We start from the raw sequence: 22,482 nt of genomic DNA on the forward strand, positions 1-22,482 counted from the left end.
CACTCTCGTTGCTGCGCCAGCGTTTCACAGGAAAAGAATGAAACGGTATCACTGAACCGATAGATTCGTAAACTGCACCAACAATGGACGCTAGTTAGATTACAAAATTGGTGTAGTAATCGCGTATTTGCGTGGCGCGAGCAGCGGCCGATCGTTTTTTGCGGGATTCTGTGTTTTGAAATAGAGGATTGCCGGTCGCGTTTTTCCTGCAATGGCGTAGGCACGGGCTTCATGGACTGCAGCCCAGACCCTCTGCGCGGTCAAAGAAATAAAAACAATTTAAATTATAAACTTGAGAAAAAATAAATTATACAAAGTGAACGGAAAAATCGAAGAAACGGATTAAAAATTCGTTCTCGTTTATCATGCAAGAGATAATTTGCATTTGTAAATTATCATATGAAAATATGAAGTCACTTTAACATCTGCAGCTCAGTTGCCAGATATGAGCACTCATCAGCGGCGGATCTAGCTTTATGGGCTGCAGCCCAGGACCCTCCTCGTGGTAAAAAAAAAATTTTAACCAAAAACTTGAGTTGAAATAAATTATACAAAAATTTCTGGTGCTCAAGTTAATTTGGGTTAATCGGATAGGTCTCCGAATAGTATTAGCCCAGGGCCCCAAAATTAACGGTCTGTCGCTGTTTTCTTGCATCCTGTGCAAGGATCGATTGGTAAGAATTCGATTTGCATACGAATCTAACTGCGTTAGACTTCGAGCTTCCGCTATTTTTGTTTCGGACTGCTTCTGTGCTTCAACTGCGAAGCTATGTAAATAAAGTGAGCCAGAAAAATCTCGGGAGACTAAACGTGTCTGGAGTTTCTTGAGATACCGGTAGAATTAGGTTAATAGATGGCGTGTAAACAAATTTTTCAGAAGATTGCAACTGGCTAATATTGCGAAGAGAAGAATGAAGTTCATCTTTCATAACTCTTTTTATCTGTGTCTATAATTATAATTTCAAAAATGAACACGAATGACGGTCATTAAAAGATGTAAAAATGCGGTACTGTAAAAGGTAATAGGCACCTTTTATTCATGGGTTAACACTATACAGGGTGTCCCAAAATTCGTGAAAATCCCGAAAGGGGGTGGTTCCTGAGACCATTTCAAGCGACATTTTCCTTTGCAAAAATGTTATCCGCGGCTTTGTTTAGGAGTTATTAACGAAAAACACGGACCAATCAGAGCGCGATCTAGACGCGAGTTGCCACAGTCTGCCCGGCGCGCCAACTGTCTATTGGCCGACTGTGGTAACTCGCGTCTAGGTCGCGCTCTGATTGGTCCATGTTTTTCGTTAATAACTCCTAAACAAAGCCGCGGATAACAGTTTTGTAAAGGAAAATGTCGCTTGAAATGGTCTCAGGAACCACCCCCTTTCGGGATTTTCACGAATTTTGGGACACCCTGTATACGGGGTGATTTATATAAGCTGACCGATTGAGTTTTCTTCGAAATGGACAGACACACGAAAAAATCGATTGAACGAAAAATATCGTGTTCTAGGTGGAGGGGCCTATAATTTTGACTTTATAGTCTGATAGTCTCTTGTGTGACGAATTCGTTAACCACGGCTCAAGGTCAGTCAAGGTCATGTTAGGTCACACGGATAAGAAATTATTTCAACTACAATGCTTAAGCGAAATGACGTAGTTGTTAATGCGTTGTTACATTAAATACTCAAAATTATTGCTCCCCGCTTGTCTGCAATTTTTACTGCCTCATCCTGTATATACTTTTCTAGTTTGGATGAATTAACAGATCTTCCTGGTGAATGCGTAACCGTGTGATTCACTGTGATCGTCATCCAATCTAAATTCGTGTGATCACATGCAGTCACCATTTCCTGTATGCGACTCGATCATCCTATCGACGAAATCCTTATGCATGAATAGACTGCAAATCTTTTCATCTCTACAAATAAGCAACAATGCAGGCATCGACAGAATTGGATAGACTTCTACTTTATTTTTGAATACAAGAGTTGATGGAGAAAATAAAATATGATTCGATAAAAAAGTTCGCACATTATATACAAATCTAATTTTTATGAATATTCACGATTTATACGTGTGTCTACATTGATAGAAGTTGTATAAACAAGTTGTGATAATTAAAAGAAATGTAAATATTGGATACTAGAGAAGGCTTGCACGATTGAACACTAATTTTTACTTCGACTAACAATAAGTACGCCAATAACAGATTGCTATGCTTTTTTGAATCTTAATAGTTATATCTCAAGCCCATACTTTTTGAAGTTTCAAGGTCATATTTTTGAAGTGTCATCTTAGTTTTTCCCAACTGAAAAGTGAACTATCAAAAAACTAATTGTTACACTGTATGCCTCGCTTGATACCAAACAAGTTTCGTTTGAACATTCTTTTCATAGAACAAATAGTTTTCGAGTAAATCTGTGTGGCACAACTTACTAACTGACTAACACTGTATATTTTAAATGAGTGTATCAAATGACAGCATGATCAGGGGAAAATACAATATTTGATAGTATCTAGGTACACATAAAAATCATAAAATATGTAAATTTTCACCCGAGAAGCGTGTGAAGATTAACGAGAGAGAACTTCTGGTACCTGTATACGAGAAATAGAATAAAGAAGTTCGGTTGCAACATTTAAATGAAAAATCGTCTTTGTTGACAGCCTGTACATCAGGAGCAATGATTTTCCGAAAGAGTACCGTAGGATCTGCGTGGTTGAAGAATCGTTGAAGGATCGAATATCTTCTTCCGTATCGCGTTCCAGCAGAGGTCAGACGACATTTTATTGCCATACTCTGTTACTCTACCGTATATTGTAAACTACCGTAACTCTATCAGGTGAATATCAATCTGATAGTAACTTTTGTTCAGAAGCATACTGACAACATAGAAACATCACTGAAATTTTTTTACGTTCTTTGAGATCTGAAATAATTGTTTATACCTCCTAACGCAGAAAAAGAAAAACTAAATGTACGATTATTATTTGTTTCTCACTCATTTGAAATGAAGTGGGTTAACTTGTTGTCCGTTGTATGCTGTCGAGGTTATCTGCTCTGACATGAAACTAATTTTAAGGAGAAGACTCCTTTTTCCAGGATTGCAACGGTGCGGGATTCGCGTTCTCATTTCTCGAGAATAGAAAAATGGGGGTTTCAAGCAGTCAAAAACGCTGGATAAAAGATCGATCTAGGGCGCTATCGCCCTCAAAAGTCCTATTTTTTCGTTTACGAGGCGTAATTTGCATTATTCGGAAGCATGCAACTATGAAAACAGCTACATACTAGCGAATAATCACTGTGTATCTGCCAGAGTTGGGCAACAATTTTATTCAAATAAAAATTTTGAATAAAGTGTGTTTAAAATCCACTTGGAAAAGCCCCACTTTATTAGAAATTTTTATTTAAATAAAATTTTATGCCCAACTCTGGTACCTGTCCATGGTTAAAATTGTATACTATCTTCTACTAAAACAAAACGGGTTATCTCATTTGAAAGGACATGACGTACAAATATTATACAATGTTGACGTCTAGATGTCACGTTTGGATGACCCATTACCCTCACATGTCTCGTTTATTTTCTCGTAATTTCGCAAAAGAAAAAAAGCAAAAATTCCAACTTCGATAACAAACGTGTCATGAAATAACTCAACTTATTATTCTATCTAGTACTCGTTTATCGCTAATCATTAGGCGTCGTGAAAAAAATTCTTGCGCGTTCTACGGTATCCTGATACTTCCTGGCCTATCCGAAACCTTCTGCCGTTTGCGTATTACGCGATCCAGGACCGCGAAGGAAAGTTCTGGCACGCTTCGATGCACTCGCACCGTTAGATGCCGCTAGAAGGTAATGTTCCCTTTATACTTTATACAGAATACTGAGCCAGTAACGAGCCAGCGTGCACGTTTCAGTTGTTCGCTTCTCCCTTCTCCAGTTTCAATCCCACGCGACAAAACTTTCTTCACGAGACGTGTCACCGGGGGTCATTAATTCTAATCTCTCCACGTTGTCATCCAAAACATTCCTCTGTCCAGTTTTCTTACAGTCTACAGACTTTTCAAGAGTAACGTGAAAAAAACATAACTTATTGGTCAAAATAAGCACTGTTATAAATATATATATATAAGAATGTAAACAAACAGGACCCAGTAAAATTGTCATTCTTTTTTTAATACTCTTCATAAGATGGAAGAAATAAGGTGCATTATGAAATGATGAGTGTAAACTAGCTTTAGTTGTTCATAAGTCGTCCTGAGCATAACCGAGAAATTAAGAATTCAACTGATGACTCGAAAAGGTTGACTGCAAAACCTACGATCTCTCTTTCGAAAATGGATGTCGCTTTCTGAATTCATTTAAATTATTTCTTTCGACTTACGTTTATTGCTAGAGGTGCTCAGATGATTCAAATCTGTTCCCCTTGTCCGTCGATCCTCGCTATAACACTTGCATGCCGATTATCTGTAAATAAAAAACGAAGTGTTAACTACTTCATAGAAGTTAAATCCAATGTATTTCTCAGTCGCAAATTGTCAGTAGCACTTGAATTGCACGTATATCTTTTGTGAAATTGTTTAACCATGTTCCATCCATGTGATTTTTGTTTTTTCTAAAGGTGGTCACTGAAAGTGTTGTTTACGATAACCACCCCAGACACAAATTATTTCGTTGCAACCCTTAATAACTGATTTAAAATTTTGAGGAAATCCCGAACAAAGCTGGTTTGTAGCTTCATTTTCGCTTTTATGTCGACTAAATATCTCAAGTGATAATTGAGACAATAAATGTTTCTAGGCTTTTCACCCCCTTATTACCCTAACTGAAGAGGTAGAGATCTGAAATTTTGTAAGATAGTGTTCTAGGCAAAGACTATTGTTTAGCAGACTAAAAAATTAAAATTGTAATGGAGCCTTCTACTCTCCGTTTTCGGTTTTAACGTGTTTAGTGTCGAAAAATACTGAGCCCTTATGATACTGAAGAGGAATCCTTAAACTAGAATTAGATATCGATTCTAATATTGGAATAAGTTCGTAATATTCTAATATAATAATAAAGTAGAATAAAGATTATGTATCATAATTAGACTGCGGATCGTTATGCATTTATGAAGAAATCAATTGAGTGAAATATAAAACAGTAATGGATTAGTAAAATTCAAGACTATATTGTAGTGTTGTTTTTAACGTAACAAAGTCATTAAGGGATGAAATCAGTTTTCATTTAATTCCTGCTTTCTCCACGATCGACGCAGAATAGTTTTATTTTGCATAAAGATACGCAGTCTAATCATAATATAAGACCTCTATAAATTACAGTAGAATAATAATTTATCGCACGTTTGGCAATAAAAGGGTTACTATGTCTTTGCGATCGCTTCCGTAATACGTTGGGATCTATCTCGTAAATAAATCAATTGGTACAAGTAAAAACCGGCATGATTAGTATCGGAATGAATTCTATGTAATAATAGACTTTGCTTCTGGCTTCTTTAATTATTATCTAGTACTCATATGTATATACACGAATCGCAGGATGATTTAGCGAGATGAGGAATGACGCTGCATCGACCTCGGCCGTTTCCGGTCTCGTTGCGCGCGCGCGCGCTCTCTTGTAAAAGACCTCGACCGATTCTTTCGGTTCGACGATGACAGCGAATCGTTCGAGAGTAAAAGGAAGTTTCCTAGTACTTCCAGTCAGAGAATATTATCGCCTTATATATATTTTTATACATTACAAAAATCTTCGACAACTCGTAAAATATAAATTATAGTAAAATGCAGTATATCTTTCGTTATTTTTTATCTGTAGGCACTGTAACTACTGGAAATAACGTTTTCCCTAGGTCCACCTTTTTAACACATTTCTACGTAAATGGAAATAGGTATAAGCATTCCTAATCTATGTATATAAAAATATAATCATTCAAATTCCCAATATAATATAAAAATACAGTAATATTTTTATAAGAAGAGTGTATCAGTAAATTTGATAAATATCATCACATTTCACAAGTTCAGAAATGCATAAACTAATTAAATGGTCTAATTAAATGATATTCTTCAACATTATACTTATGTTTGCATGAAATAATCAACAGGTTAAAGCCAATATACAAGAATAAAGTGGTGTAAAATTACTGCGGGTATATTTTAAAGCCAATTAATTATAAATAGTTATTATTACCAACAGAAACCTCTTGTTCGATAGAATAGAAATTCAGGATAAGATCATGATAAAGCCATTGCATTTGATATTTGAGTAGGGAATTTTTGTACTAAGTTTATGTTGGTATAAATACTAAAATCTAGGTTGATATGAATACTAAACTCTGCACATATGACATATGTAGGAGTAGATGTATGACTAATTGTGTAAGCCAAAGAAAGCGAGTAGGAGCGATTACTGTAATAGAAATATTAAGAGAGAGTTACCGTAATGAAAATAAAATAAAAGTACTCAAGTTAACTTTTTAGTATCGTTCGATAAGTTCTAATTAAAATAATATATCTAATGATATTACGAGCTCCATTAATACAAGTTAGAAGACGATTTAACCATTTAAATACTTGAACGGAAATAATGGATTTTCCTGTGACTTTTACTCTCTCCCACGTTATATCTGCTTAACATAACATTACAGTCATTACTAGATATCTAGTGAAGAATAGATAAAAAGAATTGTTTCGCACATGCGATATACAGGGTGGTTTAGTTAAGCTTGCCAACTGTGTTACATATGTATAAACTATTTGGCATGTGAAAAAATGGTTGGAATAAAAGTTGTATGGTTTACAGTGTGGAGGCATGAAGGTCACCTTGAGTTTCCTTATTTTGAGTATTTTATTAAAATCATTTATAGAGAAGATCTCGATTTTTTAATATTATTGAGAGGAGTATTATTGAATTATTATTAAAATAATTGTATAGAAAATTTAATATTATTGAGAGGGATAATATTGAATTATTATGAAAATAATGGATTTTATAAAAAATTTAATATTATTGAGAGGAGCAGTATTGAATTATTATTAAAATAATTTTATAGAAAATTTAATATTATTGAGGAGTAATATCGAATTATTGTGAAAATTTAATATTAAAATTACAAGATTAAAATTTTCCATTCACAAAAAAGAAACTCAAGGTGACTTTTACGTCTCGATAAAAATCAAAACGGAACAAAATTAGTTATTACATTGTATACTACGTTTGAAATCGTACAACTTTCGTTTTAACTATTTTTTCATTCGCCAAATAGTTTACAAGTAATTTAGGAGACACACTTACATGAATCACCCTGTATTAGAGAAGGAATGTTGCTCGGAGGTCCCCGCTAAAATGGAATGGGAAAAGGAGGTAAAGTGAAATTCGTGTAGAAACTAAGAATAAAAGTTTCAGTGGAACCGTCTCACACTTTTGCGATTCTTAAAATGTCAGCGGCGGCTGTTCCGTTTTTGGAGCTTCCAAGGCTTCGACGGAACTGTCGACGCACTTTCGAATAAATCGACCGGGCTATCAAATTACTCCCACTCTCTCATGCCCTCTTCTTTCTGCTTACTTTCGAATTATCTCTTACATAATAAACCAACGAATTTTAATAAGGTTCTTCGATTTTTCTGCGGAGAAAGAAGCAACGATGAGGACCTGCGGCGAACCGTACATTTTGTGGCCCTGGGTTAACATCGTTTGGAGGATCTACCCAATTAACCTGAATTAAATCAAGTATAAAAAATTTTTGTATAATTTATTTTTTCTTATGTTTTTCATTTGAATTGTTTTTATTCTTTGACCGTAAAGGGGGACCTGGGCTTCAACCCATAGAGCCAAATTTCAGAATGCACATTTTATGAAGTTTAATCAAGAAATACTAATTATAAAATCTACAGATTTATTGTAATATGATTTGAAGGTGCAAAGCTAATCTTTTTCTCAACTCCTATCTTTCAATCCTCCCTCCCCTTTTATTAATGCGAGGGTTCAAGATAATGACCCTGACAACATATTGCACCCCGGCAAGAATAGTGACATAACTAAAAAATACAGTATTCTCACAATAACGATTTTAAGAAAATTACAAAAATTTCCATCGACATAGTACAGACGGCTTTAATTTTTCAGAAAAGTATTTTTTGGGATTAATTCGACTAGGCTCTATAAAATGATATTATTGTCTAGCTCAAAAAGAACTTCCAACTTTAGAATAGTTATGTTTTGAGTTGTGTTATTGATCTTGCCGGAGTGCGATTATTTCAAGTCCATAGAGATCGGCGAGAGATCACTAATATCAACAATTGCCAAATTGGTATCAAACTGGAATTCGCGCATATTGCACTTGATTCCACCGGTGCACAGTGGTCTATTTAGCCATAAAAAGTGGAAAAACTATTCTAGCGTTATTTATAGGCTCAAGGTTATAATATTATATATCGTTGGATTCGTCTTAAGATCAGCTACAACATTATGAAATCCAAAATACATTTTAGCATTTAAAAAATCAAATTCACCTGAATTTTTTGTAAAAAGAAATTTGTTTCCAACTTTCATATATTGAAATTTGTAGACATCTGATCTAATCAGACCAAAATGAGCATCCAGACTCACGCAGAACTATAACAAAATCGTCTATAAAGTTTTGTGATCGTAAAAAACTCACAGAATTATTGGTAATGTTCAAATATTAATAACTATACTAATTTAGATGATAAGTGCTCTGTACACCTACCTAAAAAACTTTTGTAATACAAGAATTTACACAATTTTCCTTAAAACACTTGAACATCGTCAATGAACGGACGCTGTTTTAGAGACTGTTTAAGAAAAGCGCGCCTTAAAATTTCTTGACTTTCGATGAAGTTTACTACCTCACGGGAGTGCAAATAGAAAAAAGAGAATTGAAAAATTTTACGACATACGAAAAAATTTAGAAATCGACTTTTTTCTAGTTTTTCAGGCCAAATAGACCACTGTGCGGTGGTGCGATAGAAATAATGTAGCCATTACAGTGGTAGACTAAACGGTTTCGAAGAAAGCCGTCGATTGTCTTGTCAATCACGTTCCTCGCCAGCCGAATCAGCCTAACTCGTCAATCGTACAAGTATAATTCGTGTAGGTGCCGGGTACGTGTTTGTAATTGGCGATTCGTTGTGGAATGTCGCGTTTGCGAATAGGCTCCCACACGATTGTTCCTCCTTGGTGCCGGAGGAGGTCGATGCATCTCGGCCTTGGTACGAATACCGCCGATGGATATCACGATTCTAATCATCGGACTTCATCGAATAAACTGCCGTGGTAAACAATACAAGGACCTGTTTGATAGTCCTATTGAAAAAGTTTCAAGTGGATTCTACACCGCTAGAACGACAACCCGTTAACTGGGCTAGCCTCTGTTTCGTTAAACTTTCGTGCAAAATGTATAACGCTAAATTAACCCAGAGTCGCCAGATAAGGGGTGGAAACACGAATTAAGGAGAGAGAGAACAAATTACCCTCTCTCTGTCAGAACCAAACAGAGATGAAACGCGTCACGTGACCAGCCCGCGGGAAAACTGTGGGGAATAGCGCCGTTGAAGGGAAAACAGAGTGGAGACTCAAGACTGTCTGACAACTCTGATTTAACCCACCAAAGGTTGCACGCATATTCCATTGCATTCTTTCTCTGTTCATATTCTTGGTCTTTCTTAGATGTTCATGGATTATTTTAATTTATTCCAAAAGACCAAAGATGCCATTCATTATTTAATAGACACATTGCTGATAAAATTGCTGTTAGTACAGTAAATCTTCTATAGACGCGACAGCCTCGGGGGATTTGGTCGCATCTATCGTATAGGGTAGCTATTTTTTATCTCCAAAGGCCGAGCCGAACGTAGAGAAGGACAGCGCGTGTGAAGAGAAACTCTCTGTCTCTTTCTTTTCTATACTCTATCCTTCCTTACGCCCGAAACGTTCATCGTCAATTAAACCACTAAATACAGTTGAAATTATATCGTGTTTGGTATTATTTTGCATTAGAAAAATGCCACGAATATGTTGGTGAAAGTTCCATAAAAAAATTATGGAAAATAAAGAAGATTAAATATTGGTGTTACATTGTGATGACGCACGGGCGTTTGAACTATGCCGGCGACTGCGATTATCCGATACTGCGATATACCGAGTCGAGATCAGATTACTAATGGGGGGTGGGGGGTAATTCTTGGTCGCATCTATCGTATAGAAATTGTTGCGTCTATAGAGGATTTACTGTATTAAACATTTTACTCCAATGTGTAAAATGGCATACGAGACGTCTTTGTATGTACGCTTAGGGGTTGAAGAAACTAGAGTCATTTATTTACAGCAAGAAACAAATTACTATTATGACTAATATTTAATATTTGGACGTTGATGATTGGCGACCAATTTGAGCCATGCAATTGACAATGAAAAGGAATTGTATTCCGTCACAAAAGAGTGTTTATACTTCGTTTAATGACAGTGTCCTTCTATTTCGCGTGTCGATATTAACTGATAGCTGATTCTCGCTGATTCTAATGCGTCCAATTCGAATCCAGAGTTCTTTTTTCTCCGTCTACCATAGTTTTGAAAAAACAGAAATTTCCAAATCTGTTATATTTTTGTGTCTCATTTTGCATTCCCTGAGCAAATATCTGGAAAAATATTAATGATATGAAGAAATGTTTTAAGTTATCTATTCAACACTGAAAATACCTATGTGACCTTGAAAATACCTATAAAGGTCAACTTTGGAATATAATATTGAAACTCTTTTGCAGCTGATTTAGATAATTAAGAAAATAAATAAATATCTATGGAGCTTGTATGTCTAGAGTGCAGACAATTTTTATTGTGCACAAAACTCCGCACTCCAGTTATGACCAGTCTAAGGCATTAGATCAGACAAAAAGTAGTGTAAGAATTTTCATATGAAACAAATGGTTTCCGACGGAGGATTTCGCTTTTCCTAACATATGTAACAAAATAAAAATTTGACAAAAATGTGTTTCTTAAATAATTTCAGTGAGTCGAAAATAATGTAACAGAGTATTCTCAAATGCTTCTAATGTGTTTACAGTTTCGTTTCTCACTCGTCCATATTGGCCGTAACTGCGTGGAATCCGCAGTCTAATTTGGAATAATCTTCTGTTCATGAAAAAAGACCGGGAACGACCTTCTACGAGAAAATCTAGCATATGGTCGAATGTGATAATGGAATCGCAAGGGTTAAGTATTGAAATCGCAAGGTAAAGATAAGAGAGGAGATAGAGCTCGAGAAAATATCGGCCCGATGGAAAAAGGAACGTGGCGAGCGTAACAAGAGTGACGTTAACACCCGGCCTGCTTGAAAGTCTAGGAGACAGGCTTCGAGCCTTTAAAGTCGAACCAGTATCCGAAGGAGACAACGTTGTCTCGTTGCGCAAAAGACTCGACTTTCACTGGGCACGCACACGCGAAACGCGGCCTGTGCATGCGCTGATGCCCTTGCACGAGCAACGCTCGGCAAACTGTTTAACAAGTTTCGATTTTCAACAAGATAGCCGCTGTATTTCACTGAGAAAACAATTTTTCGAATTCTCATCATTTTTACTCTGCACTTCACTGAACAAGTTCGCTATCAGCGTCACGTAGGCTACAGATTGTTAACACATTAATTTACCGGCGATTATTCCATAATTTTTGGATGTCTATAACCCATTGCTGACAAGCTTTTATAGATCTTTCAACAGAAACTTCAATCGGAAACCCACATCCTGAATAACGTAATACAATCATTTCGTTTGGAATTATTTGCGTGAAAGTAGATTTTTAGATCTTCTTTTTGATTTTATAGATCTACTTTCGGCAGATGAAGTGTTCATATATGGAACACACATTTTCAACTATTTGCCAATGTGGGTCCGTAAACAAGAAGAAACACTGTTCAAAGGTTAACACTAAGTACATGTATTTTGGTTAAACATTATGCGCATCGATCGATAATATCGATTCGTGCGGTCACGCCAGAGAGATAGTTGCAGAAACGTGGTTTTTGTTTACTTATTTCCAGAAATATAATTTCAGTACTTTTAACATGTGTATTATGTATTTTGTACTACTGCAAAATAAAATTTGTATACATCAATTGCAATCTACGGGAGCTAAGTAAAATTGTATTTTGCTCATTAATAATTTTGGTATGGTCAAAATAGTGTAACGACACTGTTAAACTCTTTGAATCTTTTTGTTGTTTCAAATTACACCTACTCATTTTTGTCATAAATGCATACAATCCGCAGTCTGGTTATAACACTTTATTATGAACAATTTCTAAAGTAAGCGATCACTTCTTGAAAAAGATATAACTAACATTTTGCGCACATGGTAGCTACCTTTACTAGAGTATCACGCAAGTGACATACCGATACTGTTGTGTGTGGCATGCTGTTCGCGTTCTGGATCACCAGTTACCAACCGGAAATACTGTAATTGATTAGTTGTACAATTAAAAATACACGCGTACTAGTTCACTTTAAAAAGTCGTCGTTAAAATTTGCAATATATAAAAATATTTGTCTTACTAAGAAAAATCACTAGAAAACTTGAATAATCTTATAAATTCTGGGAAATATAGATCTATTTATCGATTTCAATGACCTTGGAGCTGTCATCCGTAGTTATTTTCGTAGCACCTTTCACTTTTTTTATCGACAAAACTTCTCCTGTTTTATAAACTGATTTATTAAGTGAAATAGAGGATATAAAACGCAGTTTATAATTTTAATCAAATGCAACTTGTCAATAGTTTAACAAGATATACGAAATTATTGAAATTTCGATATTGGAATGGTAACTTACATCCGTGAATGTAAAATGTCTTTCCTGATTCAACACTGTTATACTCACGGAAGGATCATATGAGCGTTATTTGAAAGTGATACGAGTCTACTTTCTCTTCTCCCAAGATGTTGAATATTTCGCATTGTACCATATTTAAAACGTGTCTGTTATATATTGAGAAGATTATTCAATCGATTCAAGTTCGTAGACACTGCTCAGCATGTTTGCAAGCATTTCGCCTGCTAAACTGTTTCCTTTAACCAAAGGGTATGGATACAACAAGAGGCGACACTTATAGAAAAGAATCGACCTTTTAGAGAGAGATAACCCATACAACCAATTTGAAGGTCTGTTCGATAAGTATATATTATATTTTATAATATATTTATATATAAATACGATATACAGTGGACCACAAATAACTTTTTTATAATTGTACCAACCGACCTGATGTTTTGCAAGCAATTAGAAACATTGGTTTACTAAATAATGTGCAAAAGGAAAATTATGCAAAAATTATAATTTACAAGGTTACATGCAAAAATAAGAAAGGCATTTTTTAAAACATTTTTATTTGGGCTCTTAGTGAAAATTTAAAATACATATATGTTTTGTGATGAAATTTTCAGTATGTGTATAACTATAACATAGATCTACGAAACATATACTTTAAATTTCCATTCAGGGCCCAAATAAAAAAGTTTTAAAAAATGCCATTTAATTTTTGCATGTAACCTTGTAAATTACAATTTTTGTTTAGTAGACCAATGCTTCTAATTGCTTACAAAACATCAGGTCGCGTTTGGTACAATTATAAAAAAGTTATTCTGTTTTAAAAGGCGTACGAACACTTTTTTGGGCCACTGTTCAAACGAACGCTCCGAAATAATTAACATTGCTATGGTTTGTATCAGTATCAACCACACTACCCACAGTATATGGCAGAGTAGGGCAATAATCAATTAATATTTAAAAATGACTAAGTAATCAAAAAGTTTTGGCTAATGGCTATTTTGCTAGTATTGGTCATTTTTAAAATTAGTTGATTGTTGCCCTAGTCTGGTATATGGGAAATTTTAATCGGCCATAAACAAAGATGTTCAATCCAGATCTTCGCCGTACTTTCAGCCCCACTCTACCCTACACAATCGAGAACCGGTTGGCTACTATTCTTATTTGTATGAAGGGAATAACGCAATCGTGCAAACCGCGGAATCCGCAGATCGCTTTGGGCAATGTTCCCAATGTTCCTCGCGAACGGTACCTCTTGCTCAAAACACGTACCATTTGTCGGTCATGGTTTTGGTTCGCGTGTTTCGAGCATGTTCGCAACGGACGCTGGCTATGTTATGGGCTTTTGCCACGCGAAGAGAACGCTCGTGATCAAAAGAGGAACGTTTGCGTTTACGTTTGCGTTTCCGAATTTTGCGTGACCTCACGGAAGAGACCGCGTGAAACCGTCGGCCACGGAGTTCCGAGGCCTGGGACCGTTAAGTTCAAGCCTGTCACGCCCTGTTGCGTGCAGTCGCGCAGAACTTTTCAAACTTTTATTATTTATTTATTTATTCGGAATGGTAGCATCGGCAATGCAGCCATTAGCAGCCGCGCACCTGAACTGAACAGTTTACATACACATGTACAGTTAGGATCCGTCGCTTTCTACAGTGTTGTGCGCATTAACACACATTTCCGACTATTTTTAAAAATCTTTTGCTTATGTTTTTGAACAAATTGCGATTTCACTTTTCTACGTTATCGTTCATGGATTGTTTTAACATATTGCACACCAGCCCGCGCTTAATGCAGAGCTCTATTGTAGGTACCTATACAGTTAGAAGCAAAACTGATCACACACACTGTAAATCAGAATAACTTTTTATGAATGGACCAAACGACTTCAATTTCTCTGTATGGCTAGATGAATTACATAGTTTAATAAATGACGTCTAAAAAATATGTTGCAAAAAATGCATTTGGTCTTGGAATTGTGAAAAACAATAGTAAAAATTGATTTTTACGTCTTTTTTAGCTGGGCCAATAACGAAAATTTACAAGATACGTTTGGTCAACTCGTATAAATTATATACGCTCCGAAAATTTCATTGAAATTGGTTAATTGGTTTACGTGTTATAAACGATCAAAAGTGGTAAAAAGGCCGAAAATCTTGAAAAATTGCAATTTTTACCACTTTTGATCGTTTATAACTCGTAAACCGATTAACCAATTTCAATGAAATTTGCAGAACGTGTATAATTTATACGAGCTGACCAAATACATCTTTTAAATTTTCTTTATTGGCCCAGCTAAGAAAGTTATAAAAATCGATTTTTACTATTCTTTTTCACAATTCCGACCAAATACATTTTTTGCAACATATTTGTTGGACGCCATTTACTAAACTATTTCCTCTAGCCTTCAGAGAAATTGAAGTCCTTTGATCCATTCCTAAAAAAGGTATTCTGATTTAACGTGTGTGTGATTTTGTTCCTAATTGTACACTAAACTTTGCTTTTTGCCAGAATTCTTTTGGAGCGAAATTATTATTACTATTCGAGGCTAGTGGGTCCTCGAAAATTATGTCATTGATATCTCGTTTGATTTAGGTACCTGCAGATCTGGGACATATGAACGTCAATACGTTCTTACGCAGAATTTGATACTCTATCAACTTACGATACAAAAGGTTGATCACTCCATTAAAAGAAATTAATACACTTATATAAAAATGTTCACATCACAATATTTCTCTCCTTACTTCATGCAACTTTTGTATACACAGTAGGACCTCGATTAACCGGATCCCGATTATAAACAAATATGCGTTTAAATGTGATTATATTATGAAGGGAAATAAATTTTCAAAAATAAAGAATTTATTTTAGAATTTAATGTACATTTTAATTATTTCCCTCGGGTCTCAAGGGTGTCCATCGGACCTTAATTTATACGGGCTGTTTATCTCCCGAACAAGCCGGTTAATCGAGGTTCTAGTGTATGTATACTTCTTTTCATGTTATTCCGAGCAACGGAGATATTCAAGGCGGACAAAGTTATTCCCTCCCCCTGTATAATAATGAAAACATTCAGCATTTCCCTATCTGTTTCTTTATTTTCTCTAACTGTCGGATATACAGGTGGATCAAACGAAGCCCACGGTAGAAAGAACCTAGTGCTCTTAGGTGAGTGCCCGCTGCTCGTTTCAGGAAATATCGAAACGCGGCTTTTCAAAACGACTACCTGTCAGAATAATTGCGATACCGAAACGGCAATGAAACGGTAATTCTACGCACCGTAACGAACGGCTGCAGCAGATGCAAAGAATCCTAGGCGATAGAGGTACAGTTGCGTACAAAAGAAAATTTTAGATGTAATACTTACATTTTCAATATCACGGTTTTTGCAAACTGAGATTTTATTTAAAAGCAGCAATGAGAATATTTCTTAAATATCATCATCTTACAGATGAATGAAGACAAAAAAACTACAACAAAATGGATAGAAAATGATCTTCTCTTTAATTAAAAATTCTGAAAAAAATCTAAGGGTTTTTTCAAAATTTTTAGCTTCCAAACCGACTTTTAATTGATGAATGGATTTCTTCTAGATGTTACTGAGATATACTAATACGGTTCATATTTTTACAGTTTTAGCATTTCGTTATGGTTGTTAACATACAGTTTTTTCAGATTTTTCAAAATGGCGGCTACATAGTTACAAAGAAACAGAAACTGGTAATTTTCAATTCTCTGTGTCGTTTGATGATAAGATTGTTCTGCATTGAATTGTACAGTTTTTTTTATTGACCGCACTGATTATTTACAAAATTGTATTGTATTCAGCATGAAACAAATTGCACATCGTACCGCCGATACTCAGGTGGACAATTGAATGTCATCAACTTATAACGTCACACTGCGGACGATAAATTGCATAAGAATGGCATTTCACACGCAGCGAGCTAATACTGTCGCGATGTTAGCAGAACCTTTCTCCGAGACGTATGATAACAGGCTGTCGTTCATAAAAAAAAAAGAATGGGACTCGTTATCTTAGCTGTGCCAGACACGAGGCCGGAAATGTAGGCAAAAACTGTACGACGAATATTATACGATTTAGTTTGCTATTACGCGGCTGAACGGAAACTGACTACATACTTCTCTGCAGCACGCATAGCAATCAATAGGAACGACACAGTGAGAAGATTTCACAATACTCGATAACGTTCCATTCTTCTTTGCTTGAACTTTTCAAATGGATTTTTCTTAAAAAAATTTTTTTATTTATTTTTTAAATTGTACCAACCTCACAGAGGCCATTAGCAACTACTGGTCTATACATGAGTGGTCGGTTTTTAGAATTGGTTAATTAGTTTTGTATTTTGAACGGATTATTATGATCTTGTACAGGGATTATTATGATCTTGTACAGGCAAAATAAAAAGTTTGTTCATCAATTGCAAGACACAAGAGCTAAATATAAAATATATTTCACTTAAAGTCTTCGAATATTTTCACTGTTTTCAATTGCATCTGCTCATTTTTGCCGTAAATGCATAACATCCGGAATCAAATGATAAGTTTGTATGCCGAATATCAACCCCAAAATTTTTCATATATGCAACTCCATTTATTTTCACAGCACTTTTGTTGAACACGTCTCCCAAATTAACTGGCTCCTTTCATTTTGTTTGAAGTCGTTATAGTTCAATTCTCTTTTCTGTCTCCTGAAAACATCAGTCACTTTTCACTAATTATAAACGCAAGTGAAGTAAGGTAGAATGCCGATAAAATCATTGGAAAGCGACCAACGATTTTTCAGGTATGCATGCTCCTCCGATAAGAAGGTGCCAAACTTTTGTAAAAACGGTGAGAAGACATGTAGACAATCTTTTTAGAAAGTCTCACATGTAGAAAGTGTTATCTCTCGTTCCTAACGGAAAAAGGAATTGTTTGCAACTTTGAAAGTACTTATTTAGCAGCACGTGTTTATTAATACTTTCCTCCTCCATTCGGCGGGTACTATCCAGTTTCAAGATCTAAATTCTCATTTAATCGCCCAGCTAAGTTCAATGAGCTCCATAACACAGCAAGATTTCGCGTTTCTTATTGTTAGAATTTCCAAACTGAAAGGTTCCGAACAAACTGGAAGTTTTTTGCAACCCGTGCAAAGTTTGCCAAAACCTTGTAACAACATCCCTACTTTCACATATGTATAATGCTACTTTAATCGTTCTCTATGCTAAAAATAATAATGTGATTTGGCTTATGCGAATATATGAATTTTTGCCTAGATTCGGAAATTCATGTTTATTGTGGTATATTCGCATAAGCCAAATCAGATAATTATTTTTCAAATCTTTGGTCGCTTCCCAATTATATTATTGGCATTTTATATCTTTGCCTTATTTACTTACTACGTTACTAATAATTAGTGAAAAGTGACTAATGTTTTTAGGAGGCAGAAATGGACATGTTGTGGTTTTTATTTATAATTGGAAAATATTAATGAACCATAGCGACGCATTAAAAGAAAAATGCATAAACACACAGCATTATTACAACAATTTAAATTGAAATGGACGAAGTTGTGTATATTTTAAAAATTGAAGAACGCTATGAATCATTTTCAGTTGTTATTGAACTCCGCGATTGCTGTTTCGACAGATAACGCGCTAGGTGTAAACATAACAGTGGTTACATATAATTATGATAATGTATTCGCGATGACTCCTTCAATTATAGAATATAAATTGGAGAAACTTATGGTGCTCACGTACGACCGTCATAGATAAATAAGTATGTACATACCTGTAATAAGGGTTCTAAATTATGGAGTCATTATGGAGTAGGATTCAAGATGTGGGCTGACCAAACTTGGTAAACTTGTTGATGTGCTACCTCCTCTCCGATTTTAATGCGCTTTAGATATGTTGTCAAGCTCATCGTTCTTAACAACATTTCCTTTTCAAGTTTTTGAAGGTGGTTTTTAGTTTACGAGATATTCGCAAAAAGCTTGACTTGTAAATCTATGGGGTCGATGCGCCATCTACCCTCCGATTTCAATGACCTTGACATACGTTGTAAAATTTTAATCAAGATTGATTGATTAATGTGTACGATTAAAAAAGGTAATCATTAAAAAATCGACGATTGATTCAATCGATTGATGAAGTTAATCGTCAATCGTTGATTAAAGAAAGAAATCATTGAAAAAAAAGCACGTAAACAGAGTTCGTATTATAGACCAAATGACAATACACCTAAACTCAATTTACGTTTTTTTGCAGTATTCATATAGTTTTGATTCCGTATTTCATTTCGAAATTTCAGCAGTTAATTATTGATCAATTATCCGATTGACGATTACAATTGAGAGGAATGTAATCGTCAATCGCAATTAACGACTAAAGTAGAAATTCAACCGTTATTCCCAAGTTAACGATCAATAAGTATTTAATTTATTTAGAAATTTTTTTTTATTCGTCAATCGTTGATTACATTTTTGCCCAACTCTGTTATCTACCCTCCGAGTTCAATGACCTTGACATATGTGGTCTGACATATTCTGAACAATATTTCCCTGTAAAGTTTTTGGCAGTCGGCTTCAGTTTACGAGATACAGCAAATCCTCTATAGTCGCAAAAAGGTCGTACACGATGAATGCAAAAAAATATCCCCTCCACTGTAGTAATCTGATCTGGGCTCGGGTATGTCGGTGTGAACCACTACTATTGCGACGCGGAGGTATACCGTCACATAAAAATTTAAACCATTTCTACATGACTCTGTAGCAGCGACTGAATTAACCGAAGAATATTAAAAGAACGACTGCAGTCAATTGCGAAATGTAGAGAAACACGTTTACAGTTTCGTCCGAGGCCGCATCGATCAGAAAAAGAAGCGAAGAACTGTGGCATCCAGTGGCGACGAAAAAATTCATTTGAATAGCCCGACGACTGGAATTACTATGTATTTCCATGACTTACGAAGTGAGAAAGGCTCGGTGCAAGTGGACGCCATGATAGAAACGACATACATTTTTTCTAAAGTCGAGTGAACACTGCGAAGTGTATGAAAATGAATAGATGAACGCTTAGATACAGGAAAGGATTTACGCACGGTAAGCAATGTTCTGCGTAATAACGACGAGATACATACCGCAAAATCAGTGGAACGACTAAAAACTACGAAAAATGTGAAAGTTTACGACTTGCGCCCACTCACTCATCATCTAAATATCATTGAAAATGTGCGGGTCGAACTGTCTCTTACTATGTGTATGCGGGTGGAACATAATTCGATAATATATATCTTCTTTAAATTTGACAATGTAAACACTTTTTTATGTATAATTTGAATGGTATCAAGTGGTCAGTATCCCGCAGGAGTTGTTTTCTTTAATGTTGTTTTATCTCGCAGTTTTCAAGTTCATCGATGTTTGTTTTTAATAACTATATATACTTTCGCGTTGCAGCGCATAGCTCATTGAAAATGTACTGTGACATGCCTTTCAAATGACCTTGAACTCCGACGGTGAAGATCAAACTTAAATAAATATCTGCAAATTTGTAGAAAGTGTTTTTCGTAGCACAAAGAACATATCGAGATGGATTGATCACGAAATTTTCAATGACTCACTTTTATTCACTGTATCTTTGTATTATACAAGATTGATTACTTTTCGTCCCTAAAAATTCAGTGGCTTACTGGATTTTCTTTGTTGACCATCGAAGTCAAGATTTCGTACAATCCGATGTACAAAGCATTTGCATACAAAACCAAGAAAACATATAAACTAATTCGTCTCGATAAAATAAAATAAAGATGAAGTCTCAGAAGTTGCGGCTTCATTTACAAGTTGTTAATGAACACCTGCATGCGAAGTATGTATGCTTGTCCCCATTTTTCGCGCGTTACGTTCCCGTTTGCGTTCCCATTGGCGGCAAATAGGCATGATTCAAAACGATTTTGAATCGTTCATGCCTGAAAAGGCTAGGATCGTTTATATCCATTAGATAGGGAGTTTAGGACATTTTAACTGAACTTACTTTTTCCCACCCAGTTTTCCACTCGTGTCATTGTTTTAAGTAAACTATTAGTTCTCTATCCATTTTTGTAGCTTTTCCTGGTTTCATTCTTTTGTAAAATGAGGATATGTATAAAATATTCATTATCACATTTCAGTTTGTAAAAATTACATCTGAAACTTTTCTTTGTCTGCCACCGTATTTGTGTACTACGCATTATGAAGAATGATGAATAATTTTCATATATGCCATCATTTAATAGCGACATTTCGCAAAGACATTATTATATCTTGCGTAGGCATCTCTTAAGAGTGACATTCCACATTGTGCCTTGCGTACTCTTTTGTTGCGAGATAGACCAAGATTGAACTCCCTTAACATTAAAAGAAAGATTTACAAGTTTTTCAGAGTGAAACATTCTAAACAAAAATGCATTGCACGTAGAGTCGGACTCTTTAGAAAAATGATGTCATTCATCCATTAAAATAAGTTATAAAAGGAAAATGTTAATGTGAGCGTAGACCTTGAAGAAATTCTTGCAACATATATTTAGCAATGTAGCTTATACTGTTTTCCTTAAGCAAAAATACTGTTACTCTCCATTCAGGAATAACAACATCTAGCATTCTCACTGAGAATGTTATTTCGAACTACGATAAGAAGACTAAGCATCGGGTAATGAGCTCCGGGGAACAACGCAACTTTCACGTACAACAATCTTGCACGCAGAGTTCAAAACCGCATTCTTAAATACTCGCATCCAATCGCAACAGTGGGGACTATTACCGTAATTACAGACAGGTTGCGAAGAGTAGTGAAATGAATCGTTTTTCTTTTCGATTCCGCCCGACCTAATCGAGCAACATCCCAGCAAGCAATTTGCTTTTGATTTGCTATGAAAACTATGACTTTGCCACAAAACTTGTCGACAAATTCCGACCCAATTGTTTCCGCATTAGGCTCGGTTTGCAGACGCAACTCCACGCCAAATCTATGCCAACAGTGTTCACTATAAAACAGTGAAAAGATTAGAAGACTTTCAGAGTATGAACATATATATATATTATTGTCAATACATTAAAATTATTAGAGAAAAATATCACAATAACAAAAAATCAATACTACTTCCCATTTCAAAAATGTTGGGGGGCCCCTACCCCCTCCAAAAAAGTTACCCCCCAAAAAAATTGAATACATACTAAAATATTGACCCCCATTAACCCTTTATTTGATTCTGAGAAAAGATCTGGCAATACTTTCGTTGGAACACCCTGTATATATATTCTTATTAAAAACTGATACGATATCATTACAACAAAGAGACATCTACTCTATTCCGTCGCGTCGCTTGAGTTTCCACCGCATGAGTTTGAGTAGAATAATTATTTGGCCAGCTTCTGTATTCAAATAATATAGTACTCGATTAACGCTCAACACTGGCCCACGGCAAGCCCTTGAATGCTCGAGCATAGTTCAAGAAAGTCAGAGGCGGAATATCGATGCCCGTTCCGAGAAGCGTCGCTATTGGACGCGCAGCCTCTGTTTCCATCTCTAGCTGCCGCTAGAATCGTGCAAGGCGAACAGGCGAGTGCACAGTATCTACAGGCGAGCGTGCCTTGTACCAATGACGTCAT

General features: G+C 35.6%; 1 protein-coding gene and 1 long non-coding RNA gene across 6 annotated transcripts in view; one reads left to right on the forward strand and one right to left on the reverse strand.

The window, feature by feature from the left end:
• The window catches only part of LOC143207084 (uncharacterized), a 34,645-nt gene that overhangs the window by 11,159 nt on the left and 1,004 nt on the right, over positions 1 to 22,482 (reverse strand). For both annotated transcript variants that reach the window (XM_076420145.1, XM_076420146.1), the window contains exon 2: positions 4,384 to 4,466. The gene's annotated coding sequence lies outside the window, so the exon portion shown is untranslated. The remainder of the gene's footprint in view (positions 1 to 4,383; positions 4,467 to 22,482) is intronic.
• On the forward strand, positions 13,029 to 22,103 carry LOC143207095 (uncharacterized). 4 transcript variants are annotated; one of them, XR_013008610.1, is made up of 4 exons: positions 13,029 to 13,168; positions 15,957 to 16,158; positions 16,509 to 19,941; positions 20,296 to 22,103. It is a non-coding gene; the product is annotated as an uncharacterized LOC143207095 (long non-coding RNA). The 4 variants fall into 4 exon arrangements; XR_013008612.1 differs by having other exon boundaries at positions 19,689 to 19,941; XR_013008611.1 differs by having other exon boundaries at positions 15,426 to 19,941.

This window comes from Lasioglossum baleicum, chromosome 3 (genome assembly GCF_051020765.1).
Source record: "Lasioglossum baleicum chromosome 3, iyLasBale1, whole genome shotgun sequence".
NCBI lineage: Eukaryota > Metazoa > Arthropoda > Insecta > Hymenoptera > Halictidae > Lasioglossum > Lasioglossum baleicum.